Below are 14,401 nucleotides of genomic sequence, written 5' to 3'. Positions count from 1 at the left end.
TTGAGACTGTGTCAGCTCCCAAACAGACAAAAAACAAACTAAAAACCAGCAATAAACAATTTAAACAAAAAAAAAACAATACAGTATCCACATCTGAACCAAAGAATAAAACGGTGAAATGTGGATTATTAAATATTAGGTCTCTCTCCTCCAAGTCTCTGTTAGTACATGACTTAATAATTGATCAACAAATCGATTTACTCTGCCTTACAGAAACCTGGTTGCAGCCGAATGATTATGTTAGTTTAAATGAATCAACACCCCCGAGTCATTCTAACTACCAGAAACCTCGAAGCACAGGCCGAGGGGGCGGTGTGGCAGCAATTTTTCACACCAGCCTATTAATTAATGAAAGACCAAGACAGACTTTTAATTCATTTGAAAGCCTGATGCTTAGCCTCGTCCACCCCAGCTGTAAAACTCAGAAACCAGTCTTACTTGTTATCATCTATCGTCCACCTGGGCCTTACACAGAGTTTCTCTCTGATTTCTCAGACTTTTATCTGATTTAGTGCTCAGCTCAGATAAAATAATTATTGTGGGTGATTTTAACATCCATGTAGATGCTAAAATGACAGCCTCAACATCGCATTTAATCTGTTATTAGACTCAATTGGCTTCTCTCAAAATGTAAAAGAACCCACCCACCACTTTAATCACACTCTAGATCTTGTTTTAACATATGACATAGAAACTGAACATTTAACAGTGTTTCCTGAAAACCCTCTGCTGTCTGATCATTTCCTGATAACATTTACATTTACAATAATTGATTACACAGCAGCGGAGAGTAGACTTTATCAAAGTAGATGTCTTTCTGAAAGCGCTGTAACTAAGTTTAAGAATATAATCCACCCACTGTTATCATCTTCAATGGCCTGTAACAACATAGAGCAGAGCAGCTATCTGAACGCTACTCCAACAGAGGTCGATTATCTTGTTAATAATTTTACCTTCTCACTACGTACGACTCTGGATACTGTAGCTCCTGTGAAAACTAAGGCCTCAAATCAGAAGTACCTGACTCCGTGGTATAATTCTCAAACACGTAGCCTAAAGCAGATAACTCGTAAGCTGGAGAGGAAATGGCGTGTCACAAATTTAGAGGATCATCATTTAGCCTGGAGAAATAGTTTGTTGCTTTATAAGAAAGCCCTCCGCAAAGCCAGAACATCTTACTATTCATCACTGATTGAAGAAAATAAGAACAACCCCAGGTTTCTCTTCAGCACTGTAGCCAGGCTGACAAAAAGTCAGAGCACTGGTGAGCCAACCATCCCTTTAACGTTAACTAGTAATGACTTCATGAACTTCTTCACAAATAAAATTTTTATCATTAGAGAAAAAATTACCAATAATCATCTCACAGATGTAATATTATCTACAGCTACTTTTAGCACCATTGATGTTAAGTTAGACTCTTTTTCTCCAATTGATCTTTCTGAGTTAACTTCAATAATTTCTTCCTCCAAACCATCAACGTGTCTTTTAGACCCCATTCCTACAAAACTGCTCAAAGAAATCCTGCCATTAATTAATGCTTCGATCTTAAATATGATCAACCTATCTCTAATAATCGGCTATGTACCACAGTGTAGTTACACCTTTACTTAAAAAGCATCTCTAGACCCAGCTGTCTTAGCTAATTATAGGCCAATCTCCAACCTTCCTTTCATATCAAAAATCCTTGAAAGAGTAGTTGTCAAACAGCTAACAGATCATCTGCAGAGGAATGGCTTATTTGAAGAGTTTCAGTCAGGTTTCAGAGCTCATCACAGCACAGAAACAGCTTTAGTGAAGGTTACAAATGATCTTCTTATGGCCTCTGACAGTGGACTCATCTCTGTGCTTGTCCTGCTAGACCTCAGTGCTGCGTTTGATACTGTTGACCATAATATCCTATTAGAGCGATTAGAACATGCTGTAGGTATTACAGGTACTGCGCTGCAGTGGTTTGTATCATATCTATCTAATAGACTCCAATTTGTTCATGTAAATGGAGAGTCCTCTTCACACACTAAGGTCAATTATGGAGTTCCACAGGGTTCAGTGCTAGGACCAATTCTGTTTACATTATACATGCTTCCCTTAGGCAGCATCATTAGAAGACATAGCATAAATTTTCACTGCTATGCAGATGACACGCAGCTCTATCTATCCATGAAGCCAGGTAACACACACCAATTCGTTAAACTGCAGGAATGTCTTAAAGACATAAAGACCTGGATGGCCGCTAACTTTCTGCTTCTTAATTCAGATAAAACTGAGGTTATTGTACTCGGCCCTGAAAATCATAGAAACATGGTATCTAACCAGATTCTTACTCTGGATGGCATTACCTTGGCCTCCAGTAATGCTGTGAGGAACCTTGGAGTCATTTTTGACCAGGATATTTTCTTCAATGCACATATTAAACAAATATGTAAGACTGCTTTCTTCCATTTGCGCAACATCTCTAAAATTAGAAATATCCTGTCTCAGAGTGATGCTTAAAAACTAGTTCATGCATTTATTACTTCCAGGCTGGACTACTGTAATTCATTATTATCAGGATGTCCTAAAAACTCGCTGAAAAGCCTTCAGCTGATCCAAAATGCTGCAGCAAGAGTACTGACAGGGACTAGAAAGAGAGAGCATATTTCTCCTGTTTTGGCTTCCCTTCATTGGCTTCCTGTTAAATCCAGAATTGAATTCAAAATCCTGCTCCTCACATACAAGGTCTTAAATAATCAGGCCCCATCTTATCTTAATGACCTGGTAGTACCATATCACCCTATTAGAGCACTTCACTCTCGCTCTGCAGGCCTACTTGTTGTTCCTAGAGTATTTAAAAGTAGGATGGGAGGCAGAGCCTTCAGTTTTCAGGCCCCTCTTCTGTGGAACCAGCTTCCAGTTTGGATTCGGGAGACAGACACTATCTCTACTTTCAAGATTAGGCTTAAAACTTTCCTTTTTGCTAAAGCATATAGTTAGGGCTGGACCAGGTGACCCTGAATCCTCCCTTAGTCATGCTGCAATAGACGTAGGCTGCCGGGGATTCCCATGATGCATTGAGTTTTTCCTTTCCAGTCACCTTTCTCACTCACTATGTGTTAATAGACCTCTCTGCATGCATCGAATCATATCTGTTATTAATCTCTGTCTCTCTTCCACAGCATGTCTTTATCCTGTTTTCCTTCTTTCACCCCAACCGGTCGCAGCAGATGGCCCCGCCCCTCCCTGAGCCTGTTTCTGCCGGAGGTTTCTTCCTGTTAAAAGGGAGTTTTTCCTTCCCACTGTCGCCAAAGTGCTTGCTCATATGGGGTCATATGATTGTTGGATTTTTCTCTGTATCTATTATTGTGCGATCTACTGTACAATATAAAGCGCCTTAATGCGACTTTTGTTGTGATTTGGCGCTATATAAATAAAATTGAATTGAATTGAGACATCAGTAAAATGTCCCATTTATCCAGCAGCTTAAATCTTTAGAAAAATCCTCTTACTGCTCTTCAGACGGTCAGCCAGCTCCTCCTGCTTCATTCTCCTCAGGAAGTTCAGTGTGATCTTTATAAATGCCTCTCTGCTGCTGCTCCTCTGACTCTCTAAGCATTCTGGGTAATCTGGACTCAAAACCTTCTGGATCTTCTTCAGCTCGTTCTTCACAAAAGTGATGATGTTGTCCTCCAGCAGCTGGAACAAAATACATGATGAATGACCCAAGCAGACTGAAATCATGGATCCAAACATCAGATCCACGTTGGACACACTGATAATCCACTGGTCTACAAAGAGCAGCATGGAGATGACTGTGAACAGAATAGATGTGAAAGTAGTTGTTGTACATGTACAGACCATAAATATGGAGTCCAGGTGTGTTTGATGCTGCTGGGCAGAGCTCTCCTGGTCCATACTGTGGAGGAACTATGAAGAATTAGTTCAAGCACAGAGTAAAAATTTAAAAAGTGACCTTTTAAGATAGTGATTAAGATGATTCCCTATAGTTGTAAAAATTTACTAGTCCGTCTGAATCCACTGAGACTCAACAGCTTAGTGAATTGTATTGAGTTCAAGTACGAAGAGTGTTTTGTTGCGTATCACTGTTTCAATAACATGTGAATAAGTAGAAGTTGGTAGAAAACCAGAAAAAAAATATTTACCATTCAGTAACTGGCCAGTCTCTCTTCCAGCACCTTAACATCAGCCTTCCAAACCAGGCTGATTAGTATGTTACAGCTGACAAGTAACTGGGGAGCCAGTCCATGAAATATCTGTGAGTACCTCTCATCTGACAACCTCTGATTATTTTCATTTGTACAATAACTTATGAAATCAATTTTATACTAACTTTAAGTGTCACAATCTAAAGCATTTAAAAAAACAACACTTTTTCAATAACCAACATTAACATTAGTATTGTGGGATATCTAATACTTTCAGTAAACTGCAACAATTTAATGTCTTACAACATAGAGGAATGGGAATTAATATTGGTACACTGGATGTTTGATCTGTTTTCTCCTAATTCACTGAAGAAAAATTCAAAATACATATCCTGAGTAAACTTCAAAGCAGATGTCACAAACTCCTGGCTCATGGAGAGTTGACAGAAGAGCTAAGTTTGTGTTCCATATATGGCCAAACCAAAGCAAAAGATCCAGATCCAGCAATGGCTCTGCACTGCATTAAACACCAACAAGCACTGTGCAGAAAATGCTTGAAGTCATGTCTGTAATCCTGAAATGTGTAAATTACATCAGGTCCAGAGGTTTACACCCTCTTGTATGGTACTTTACTGATGTGCATTAGCACAGGAAGGGGTGTGTTGAGGAGATTTTTTGAGTTAAAAGCTAAATTCAAGATATTCATTGAAGTTTTAAACCGGATGTTCTTGAATTGGATGATTCAAAATGGATAATGGCATTTCTTGTGAACATTACACACGAGCTAAACATTCTGAACTTAAAGCTGCCAGGATTTGGACAGCTCATCATAGTGGCCTATGAGAGTGTGAAAGCCTTCTCCACAAAACTGAAACTATGCAAAACTCATCTGTCTGCTATTGAAATCCTGCAATGAGAGTTTGAAACATGATTTGCTGACTTGAAGGCATGCGGTGACACTTCCCAGCTGCTTGCAGATCCCTTCTCAGCTGATGTGGATTGTCCCCACTGAACTCACTGAATTGCAGTGCAACAGGGAACTAAAAATCAGTTCAGGGAAGCACAGGGAAAAGCAGACAAGATTGCTTGTTTCTAAGACATCTGCCTCTGTAATTCCCAAAGCTGTTAAGAGTTTTCAGGTGTTTAATGTAACTTTTTGGAAGCAAATATCTGTGTCCCAAAATGTTGATTCGGTCATCTGGACGCAGTGTTTTCAGTGGGAGAAACGTTTCGTCACTCATCCAAGTGACTTCTTCAGTCTCAGCTGACTGCAGGTTTCCCCAATCTTATAAACAGTACATTTGCATAATGACTGAAACCAGCCCACTGAATGAACAATGGGCTGTGAGGTCAGTTCCTTGACTCCGTGTTCAAACCAGCGTTCCTCCCTGTCCAGGATGTGTACATCTTTATCATTGATAGAGTGTCCACTGGCCTGTAGGTGTAAATAGACGGTGGAGTCCTGAGGTTGAAACTTAGAGATGTTATAGGTGACCGAGTTGATCATACACACAATTGGTCTTAAAGGTACACCCTGTTTATGCATCTTTGGTAAACCATACAGACTTGGTGTAGATTCCTCTTGGTATAGCCTGTGGTATGAGGTCCGGTCAATAGTATTGTCTTGTTCTAACTGCTTCAGACAATCTATCACCCTTTTCTTGTAGCCACTTTCTGGGTCTCATTTCAGAATTTTGTCACTTAGCATTGACAAATTCAAAATTTGTCACTTGGCAGTGACAAAATTTTGTCACTAAGTAGTGACAAAATTTTCTCATGATACTGTTTATGGTTTAGCAAAACCGTGTCCCTACCCTCGTCTGCTGGAAGGATGATAATGTTGTTGTCATCACTGAGTAATGCAAATGCCTTCCTCTCCTCAATTGTGATGTTAGATTCAGGGGGCTTTGCATTGCTGAGACAGGCTGAAACTTTAGTCCGTAGTTGCTCTGCTTCCACGCCTGCAATGTTGTTGTTTCAAATTGCTGTTTCTGTGGCTGTGATCAGTTCCACTAGCGGGATTTGTCTGCGCGTCAAAGCAGAATTCAACCCTTTAGCAGGGATGTTTTTCTCTGCTTGGGTGAGTCGTCTGTCAGACAAATTACTCACACTTGTCCAAATCCTCGGTGTGGCATCCCTCTCTCTTCGGGCCACTGAGGACACTCTTGTATTTTGCTGTGGTTTCCAATGCAGAACAAGTAAGTCAAACTTCATATCTGTGTTAGAAACTGTTCTAAAAATTCAGATTTTCAGATTTTCCATTAGTCAGAGCCAAGGTTAACAACAACCGCCCTCGATGCCATTGCCAACAAGTTGTCAGTCAAAACTGTGATACTGCTGGATGAAGACAAAGGAATAGCAGACAGGGGAGGCACGTTAGGAGGAAGCGAGAGAGAATGAAAGGCTGGACAGTGGACATGAAAGTGAGGACTTCAAATGTATTAACTACCCATATGGAAAAGAAATAGTAAAAACGTATATGATTTACTCATGAAAGTGGTAACTTTCTCATTACTTTCATATATTGTTTTAGTAAGTATCCAAAACATACAAGTTTCATTATATAATTTTTCAAGGGATCTTATATCTGTTTTCACTCTTGTATGCTTTTCATACAAGTTTCACACAAGACAGATACCAACTTTTTAAGATTTATATATATCTTTTCCATATGGGTATGACCGGTAAAAAATATATAGCTGGCTTAAATGATGGAGAGAATGAAGGGAAAAAAGCAAGGCCACGAGGAAATCTTGAGGGAGGAATTTGAAGTTAAAAATCCAAGGGGTGATAATGTCAGTGCATATGCCCCACAAGTAGATATGATTTAGAAAAGACAAAGACAAATTCTGGAGTAAGCTCAATGAAATGGAAAAGAGTATGTCCAGGGTAAATAGAGTTGTGATTGGAACAGGTTTAATGGTAGATGAAGATGAAACTGCCTTTTCAACATTTTAACAGATTGGAGTTACATTTTTATTTGGTGGATTTTCCGAGTGGACTAAAATGGAGAGTGCCTTGTTGGAGTGGTTTTTGGTTTGTAATGCCTGGAAATGATGAAGAATCACTTCAGATAAAATCTGGATCACTGTTTTGCTTGAAGACCAATTTAAATTTTTATATTGACTATTGATTGACTGGAACAGCTCACATTTGGTTTCCTCAGAAAACAAACCACCATGTGTTTTTATTTCCTGAAAGAAAACCATTACCATTAAAGTCATACACAGCAGTCTGCTGTTGTTTTCTGTCAAAAACAGATTTAAAACTGTTGCCTGAGTTTAATCAATCATGAGAAAAATGTTTTGTTTTTTTTAAGAAGATTAAAAGAAAAAAAATACTAAAATGATGCTTGGGTTGTTTTATAAGTAAAAATAATTTCTGTGCAGGAAACGTAGTTTTTTCTTTCACTTAACTGGAGAATGAGTTGAAATGTGATCGAGAGAATTACATGTTTACACTGCAGTTTATATCCAACAACATCAAGCAGTTAATTTGCTGAGAGTTCCTAATACTTCACTTCTCTGCAGCAGAGAGTTGGTGTGTTTTAAATTGTTTGGATTCAGGTCCAGGTGGGTTCCTGTGAATAATGATGGAGCAGTGATGTGAGTGCTGAGCTGTGACATGGAGAAGAGTCATGGACAGTTAGAGATGGTCATCTCACCTCTGAGCTTTGGTCTGGCTCTCATGTTCCCCACACAGAGTGCTTTTAGAGGAGGGACTCCTCCTCTCTGTCCTCACACTGATCCATGCTGCTCAATTCACATCAGCTCACACACACTTTCTACCTTCACCTGCAGAGGAAACACAAATCATTCATGTGCACATCAACTGAAATCCTCCTTTCCATCATGTGTGCTGTCCAAATATCAGCTGCTTCTTTCCTGCTTCATCTCAGTGTCAGCTGAATGCAGTCAGACAGCAGTGTGAGGCAGAGGAAGCTGCCATCAGCTGCTCTACTATCAGTCTACTAGATGGAGCCATGAAGTTGTAGGTCAGCACACACACACAAACACACAGACATATATAATACATTTACTGACAGACACTGATTCACTGTGACTGGAAGTTTCTGTTAATTAACATTAAGTCAATTCAACATGTCCGAACAATATTTTCAAACATTTTGGCTGATCCAGGATTCAAAGAGGATCCACCATCTGAACATATAGGAGAACTGAATGTGACTAAAGTAGAGAAACCTTTCTTTTTTAATCTCTGCACAGATGCAGCATCAAGTGCTTTTAATGACCATGCTGCTATTAAATAGAGATACAGTTTTAACAGGATGTTTTATTAAAATTCATTTTAAGAACCTCACAGTCATCTCTAACTATTGACTGAATGTTGGCTCATTACTATTACCAACTTGGTACATTTTTAATTTAAAGCACATTTTGGAAGATTCAGTTTCATAGAAGCTTTTTCCTGTATTGTGCGTGCTGTGCAAAGTAACAGGTCAGACCACCCTCATTGAAACCCACAAAGACAAGAAGGAACCCATTTCTACATACTTGCCTGTGTCAACACAAGAGGTGCTTTCATCAAAATGGTGCACTTCCTGTGGTTACTGCCACGTTTCTATTAGCGGTTGTTTAGTTAGTGGTTTAGCATTTGTCCCATATGTGAGTTCGGAGAAGTGGAAATGACAGGAAGTGTGGTTGCTAAGTGTTGCTATGTGCACTTAATGTAACAGACTAGAATAAAATGGATTATTAAACAGAGAAACCTCAGACTGTTCTTCTTGCTCAGTTCATCTTTCTGTTATTTAATAGCTAATAGATTTATGCGGCTAAACAAGTCACTCCTGATCCAACTGAGGAGATGGCCAGAAAAAACCTACAGTCTGACATTCTTTTGGCAAAGTTACACACCAATTCAATATTAATTTAAGCAAACTCCAATTGACTTAACAATTACTGCCGATGTGAATTTTAACTTTACCAAATACCTAATATTTTATCTTCCCAGTTCTAATCTTTAAGATATTTACAATATTTGACTTCACAAATATTTTCAAGCTTTTGTCTCCATGCTCTGACCCCTACCAGTCCAAGCAGATGGTTGCCCCTCCCTGAGCCTGGTTCTGAGGGAGGTTTCTTCCTGTCAAAAGGGAGTTTTCCCTTCTCAATTTTGTCAGAGTGCTTGCTCATAGGTGGTCATATGATTGTTGGGGCTTTAACTGTTGTATTATTGTAGGGTCTACCTTACAATCAGTGATGGGAATAACGGCGTTACAAGTAACGGCGTTACTAGTAACGGCGTTACTAACGGCGTTACTTTTTTCAGTAACGAGTAATCCAACTAATTACTATTCCTATCGTTACAACGGCGTTACAGTTACTAACAAGGAAACGCGGTCCGTTACTATTTTTCAACAAACAGACGGTTGAAACTGTGTTCAGTTTACCGCATCTTATATCAGCTGCAGGAAGTAGCTGTAAGTAATCTGGACGCTACAGCTTTAAGCAGCTGCGCGCTCCCGCGGACGGTAATCACGATCACTGTCTAGCACAACACCTGGAGTTCAGGGGGCAAAACAATCGAGTGCTGCTGTTTGACTGAGGAAGAATAAAGTAGTCGTGGTAAGTCAGTCACATGACCACTTAAAGACAAAGGAACAAGGTGCCAGTTTTTAAATTGTGTTGATAGGCCACGTAAAACCAGAGTCGTGATAAACAATATATACGCGGCATTTTTCCCTCAATAGTTTCGCCATGTTAGCGCTAGCAAGCACTCTGCTTATGAGCAAAAAACAAAACAAAACAGGGGAAGTTTTAGGAGTGACGGCGAGGGAGAGAGAGAGAGAAAGAGAGCAGAAAAAGAGAGAAAGTGCGAGTTTTGAGATGTGAGATTTGTGACGTTTAGCGTGTTTGGAGTGTGTAGTTAATGTGTTGTCTTGTGTAGTTAGTGTGTAGTGTTGTGGATAGTTTTGTGTTGTGTGTCAGAACAATGAGGCGACTGCTGTCTCCAGGTAGAAACAGCAGTGATACACCTGCTGCTGTCAGACCTGCAGGTATCAGGCTGTGATGTTCTCCTTTGTAGTGGACACAAAATATTTTTTTGGAGTGGCACAAATAATTTGTGTGGCATCTTATTGAAGAACAGCTGATTGTTCTGTAAATAGTTTGAAATGGTTATTTAAAAAATCAAGGTAAATGGATGCAAATAAATTTGTTGTTTGCAAAACTTGTGCAGAGGATTTTAAAAGTGACAATTAATATTTGCATTTGAAGTTATGAAATATGATTCATTAAACATGTTTATGTTTGTTACAGTAAAAATAGAACTTTTTCTACTCTGATTTTATGGTTTTTGTCTGATTTTAGATCAATTCTGGTTATACAGTATGACAAAATGAAAACATAACTGTAAATTCAGGCACGCGAGGTTGTGCTAAAAAGAATGATACCAAACAAGGCAAAGCAAATAGTTTTTAAAGGTAAAATGTGGAGGAAACATCAAGAGTAGTAAAAAAATGGCCAATTATACCCTGGATGCCAGAGGGTTAAACGTTCTTTGTTTTTTTTAAAGTAACACAATAGTTACTTTTCCAAGTAATTAATTACTTTTAGAATATTGTAACTCAGTTACTAACTCAGTTACTTTTTTGAAGAAGTAACTAGTAACTATAATTGAATTACTTTTTCAAAGTAACTTGCCCAACTGGTTACAATATAAAGCAACTTGAGGTGACTGTTGTTGTGATTTGGTGCTGTATAACTAAACTTCAGTTAGACTGAATTGAACTGTCATGTGAAACCTGTTAACTCTGACTGAGAGTTAGTTGCACACCTCTCAGGTGACACAAATTTGAGTTCCTGCTGAAACAACACACAGTTATTTATGTTTAACCAAAAAAGTGGACGTTTTTAAAATCACAGTTTTGATAATTACTTTAACTGCATGATAACTATCATGAAGACAAACTGTTACATTTTACCTGTTACATAAAACTCACACCAATGCTCCAAGCTCTTTAGCAAACAACCCCATCTTTGGAAAGCGAAGCAGCCCCAATAGGACTCAGGATCAGTGGTGAGAAGTCGAAGATCATGTGAGTTGGTTACGCTGCACCATCAAACACAGTGGTCACTGTGAATCAGCAGCAGCTAGAAGAGGTGGACAGGTTCACGTACCTGGGTTGCACTCTCAGCAGTGACGGGGACGCGGAGCATGACGTCAAGTGCCGAATTGGGAAAGCATGGGCAGCCTTTCAAAGACTACGACCTATATGGATGACCACTGCACTGCCGTTACCAACCAAGTTGCAGCTTCTGAAGACCATTGTTATACCGATGGCACTGTACGCAGCGGAGACTTGGAAATCGACTGTTAAGATCAACCGCAATCTCGACGTCTTCCAACAGCGTTGCCTTTGACGGCTGCTCAAGATCACATATCGGGATCACGTTACCAACGAGGAAGTATATCGCTGTGTGGGAATAGAGCCGCTCCACGTCCAAGTCACCAAGCCTCGGTTCAGATTCGCCGGTCACATCCTTCGGCTACCGAACCCGAGACCTGCCCGTGTCGCAGTTCAGTGGAATCCAAGGAATGGAAAGAGACGGCGAAGAAGACTCAAAATAACATGGAGGAGTACGTTTATTGAGGACTTACGCTCAGTCGAACTGTCATGGGATGAAGCAGCAACTGCTGCGATGGACCGAGTTCGATGGCGTTCTCTTGTCGCCCGATGCACTGATCGGCGCGGGAGGATGTAAGTCTAAGTAAGTGTTACATAAAAGAGTGCATAAAAAATATCGTTGGGCATCACTCACATTCATCACAATTCATTTTATTCAACCACCAGTCCAGTGACTCAGTTTGTGTGTATGTGTGTGTATGTGTGTGTGTTAAAGATGGAAAGAGAGAGTAACCATTCCACTGCAAAATGAAGGGAAAAGAGAAGCGAACAGAACAGATCCAGGGAGTTGTTAAACACATGTAATGTTTGACAGTGATGACAGGCAGAGTTGGAAGCAGTCACTGTGGTAAAGTGAGTCTAACATTTGATTATGTGCTCAGTTAACACAGATGTGTTTAAAGCTGCCACATTACAAGCCTTCAAAATGTACACACACTATCTTGTGCTACTTAAGAAGAATTCACCTCTGTTTATAGAATCACCTCCAAACAGCCAAGCTATCAACTGCAAATGCCAGAGCAGGTCATGATATCTGGTAAGTACCACAGCAAGGTAAGGTTTGAGTCTGTGCTGCAAATTGTCACCCAAAAGATCTGGCACATTTATCTGCATAACGCCCTACACGCTGAGCCGCAAAAACCACCATGCACGGAAAGCTAAAAATGACCTTCATTGTTATTTCTTTACAAATTATCGCTGAATACAGTTCTAGAATCTACATTTTTTCAGGGCTTTTTGTGGTTCAAATATTTTTAAGCATATTCCAAAATGCATTTTGAGTAGGTAGCAGGCAAATGTTTTCAGCCCTTTATAACTCCGCAAACCTCAGTACATTTTACAGTGTTACTTTCAAAAGCAACGGTTTTGAAGCTGTTGTTGTGTCTAAGGATATTTCAGAATGGATAGCCAGATTTTTGTTGAATGGATCCGTTTTAGCCTGGAACTAACCTGAGGCAAAGGCTCAGTTGCATTTGCCAGAAGTTAAAAGAAAACAAGATAATAGAAAAAGCATACACAGCACAACCTCTTAACCACATAAGGACAGTCCACCAACTCATCAAGAAACTTAAATAGCATTGTTCATGACAGACCCTGAAAATCAGTCTGCCATCTGTCAAATACCATCACCTCTATTTTAAATACTCAAAGTATCATCTACCCCAATTCAAGTGTGCTACTGAAATGCACACAAAGTATTGTGCATGCATGTAAATCTTTATTTTTAGGCTAAACACTTATTGATTTCATCTTTACATTGCTCACCTGGTTCTTCCGGCTCTTGTAGAATCCTTTCTCCGCGTTCCTCGCTCTCTCTTTTAACTGGCAACTACATAAACATGTTGTTTCCAGCTAAGAAAAAAACATGGTATGATTTCACTTCGACAAATGAAGTAATTGTAACATAAGTTATTCTACAAGGACGCTGGAGAAAATCCATATTCCATGACAGTATAACGCATCACATCATGTTGACTTGTTTCTCTGTCTCTCTCCTCCTCTTTTAAACTTTGTGGTTTACCCATAATAAAAATGTAAGACTTTTATGGATGAAAAATAACATCCACAACTGTTTGGACTCTTTCAAATGCTTCACTGATTTGTGTAATTCATTTACTTCTCCCTTGTCTCCCTGTCCTTTGTGTTATTGAAGCCTCATTTATTCATGACAAACCTGCTGTTTGACCGTTCACTGCCTTTGTGCATGCGCAGTAACATCCTGACATCAAGAAAACTGGAAATGTAAACCTGTTTTCTTTCTAATCTCTGCTATTTCCAGGAGACCATTCGTCACAGCATAACATGTAAAGATGATGAAAATAATAATTCAGTGCGCAGTTCTTACTGAAACTATTACTGTAGATGAACTCACCAATAACTAAACTTCCAGAAACTGACGATAGGATACTGAACTCCAGGCTTCAACATGGAAAAATTGTAATACCACAACTAATTTGACTTTTTATGTTCTACAGACACAAACACTAAAAAGAGGAAGAGCGTTTAGCGCTCGGCCTCGTTGGTCCAGCTGGGAGTCCGTTACCGTGAACAGTGGAGCGGCAATTTTGTGCTGGATATAAGCTGCACACAGCTGATGTTAGCCAGGAAAACATTACAGACTGCTAACATTACCTTCAGATGGAGCTTCACACTGAGACGATTACAAGCAACACAAAGTTCATGAAACTTTGAGAAAGAAGGAAGCGCGAAGAGAGGGGTCCACAAACCACGGCCCTGTTACAAACACACTGCGGTCTCTACAGCTACACTTCAGAGAAAAAGACCGACGCTGCATTCAGGTGCACCTCGGAAATCCCCAAATCTCTCCTCGAACAGCTGGAAGGCTGCCCGATGGTTTATTTCTTCTAATTGCCCCGTTTAGTTGAAACACAAACATCTGCAATCACTCTGTTCTTCTTCTTCCCGCAGCGTTTGAACAATAGAACGCTGAGTGTCTTTTCAGAGTATAAATATATTTTTTATGACAGCCCAGTGAGTAACGTGTTAAAGCGAGGAAAAAGCAACTTAATGCGGCAATCAAAAATTTCTGATGAAAAAACAAAAACAAAAACTAGAGACCAAAGCGAGTCACAGCTGCCATTGACCGATTATT

The 14,401-nt window shown here is 39.7% G+C and overlaps 1 long non-coding RNA gene across 1 annotated transcript; it reads right to left on the bottom strand.

Moving 5' to 3' along the window:
- Positions 1-7,877: 7,877 nt before the first annotated feature.
- On the bottom strand, positions 7,878-14,046 carry LOC120438697. The gene is made up of 3 exons (XR_005612054.1): positions 13,921-14,046; positions 13,054-13,140; positions 7,878-7,936 (listed from the first exon to the last, which is right to left on the bottom strand). It is a non-coding gene; the product is annotated as an uncharacterized LOC120438697 (long non-coding RNA).
- Positions 14,047-14,401: the final 355 nt, after the last annotated feature.

This window comes from Oreochromis aureus, linkage group 3 (assembly GCF_013358895.1).
Source record: "Oreochromis aureus strain Israel breed Guangdong linkage group 3, ZZ_aureus, whole genome shotgun sequence".
In the NCBI taxonomy this organism is placed as follows: Eukaryota; Metazoa; Chordata; class Actinopteri; order Cichliformes; family Cichlidae; genus Oreochromis; species Oreochromis aureus.
This window is presented reverse-complemented; position numbering and strand designations above follow the sequence as displayed.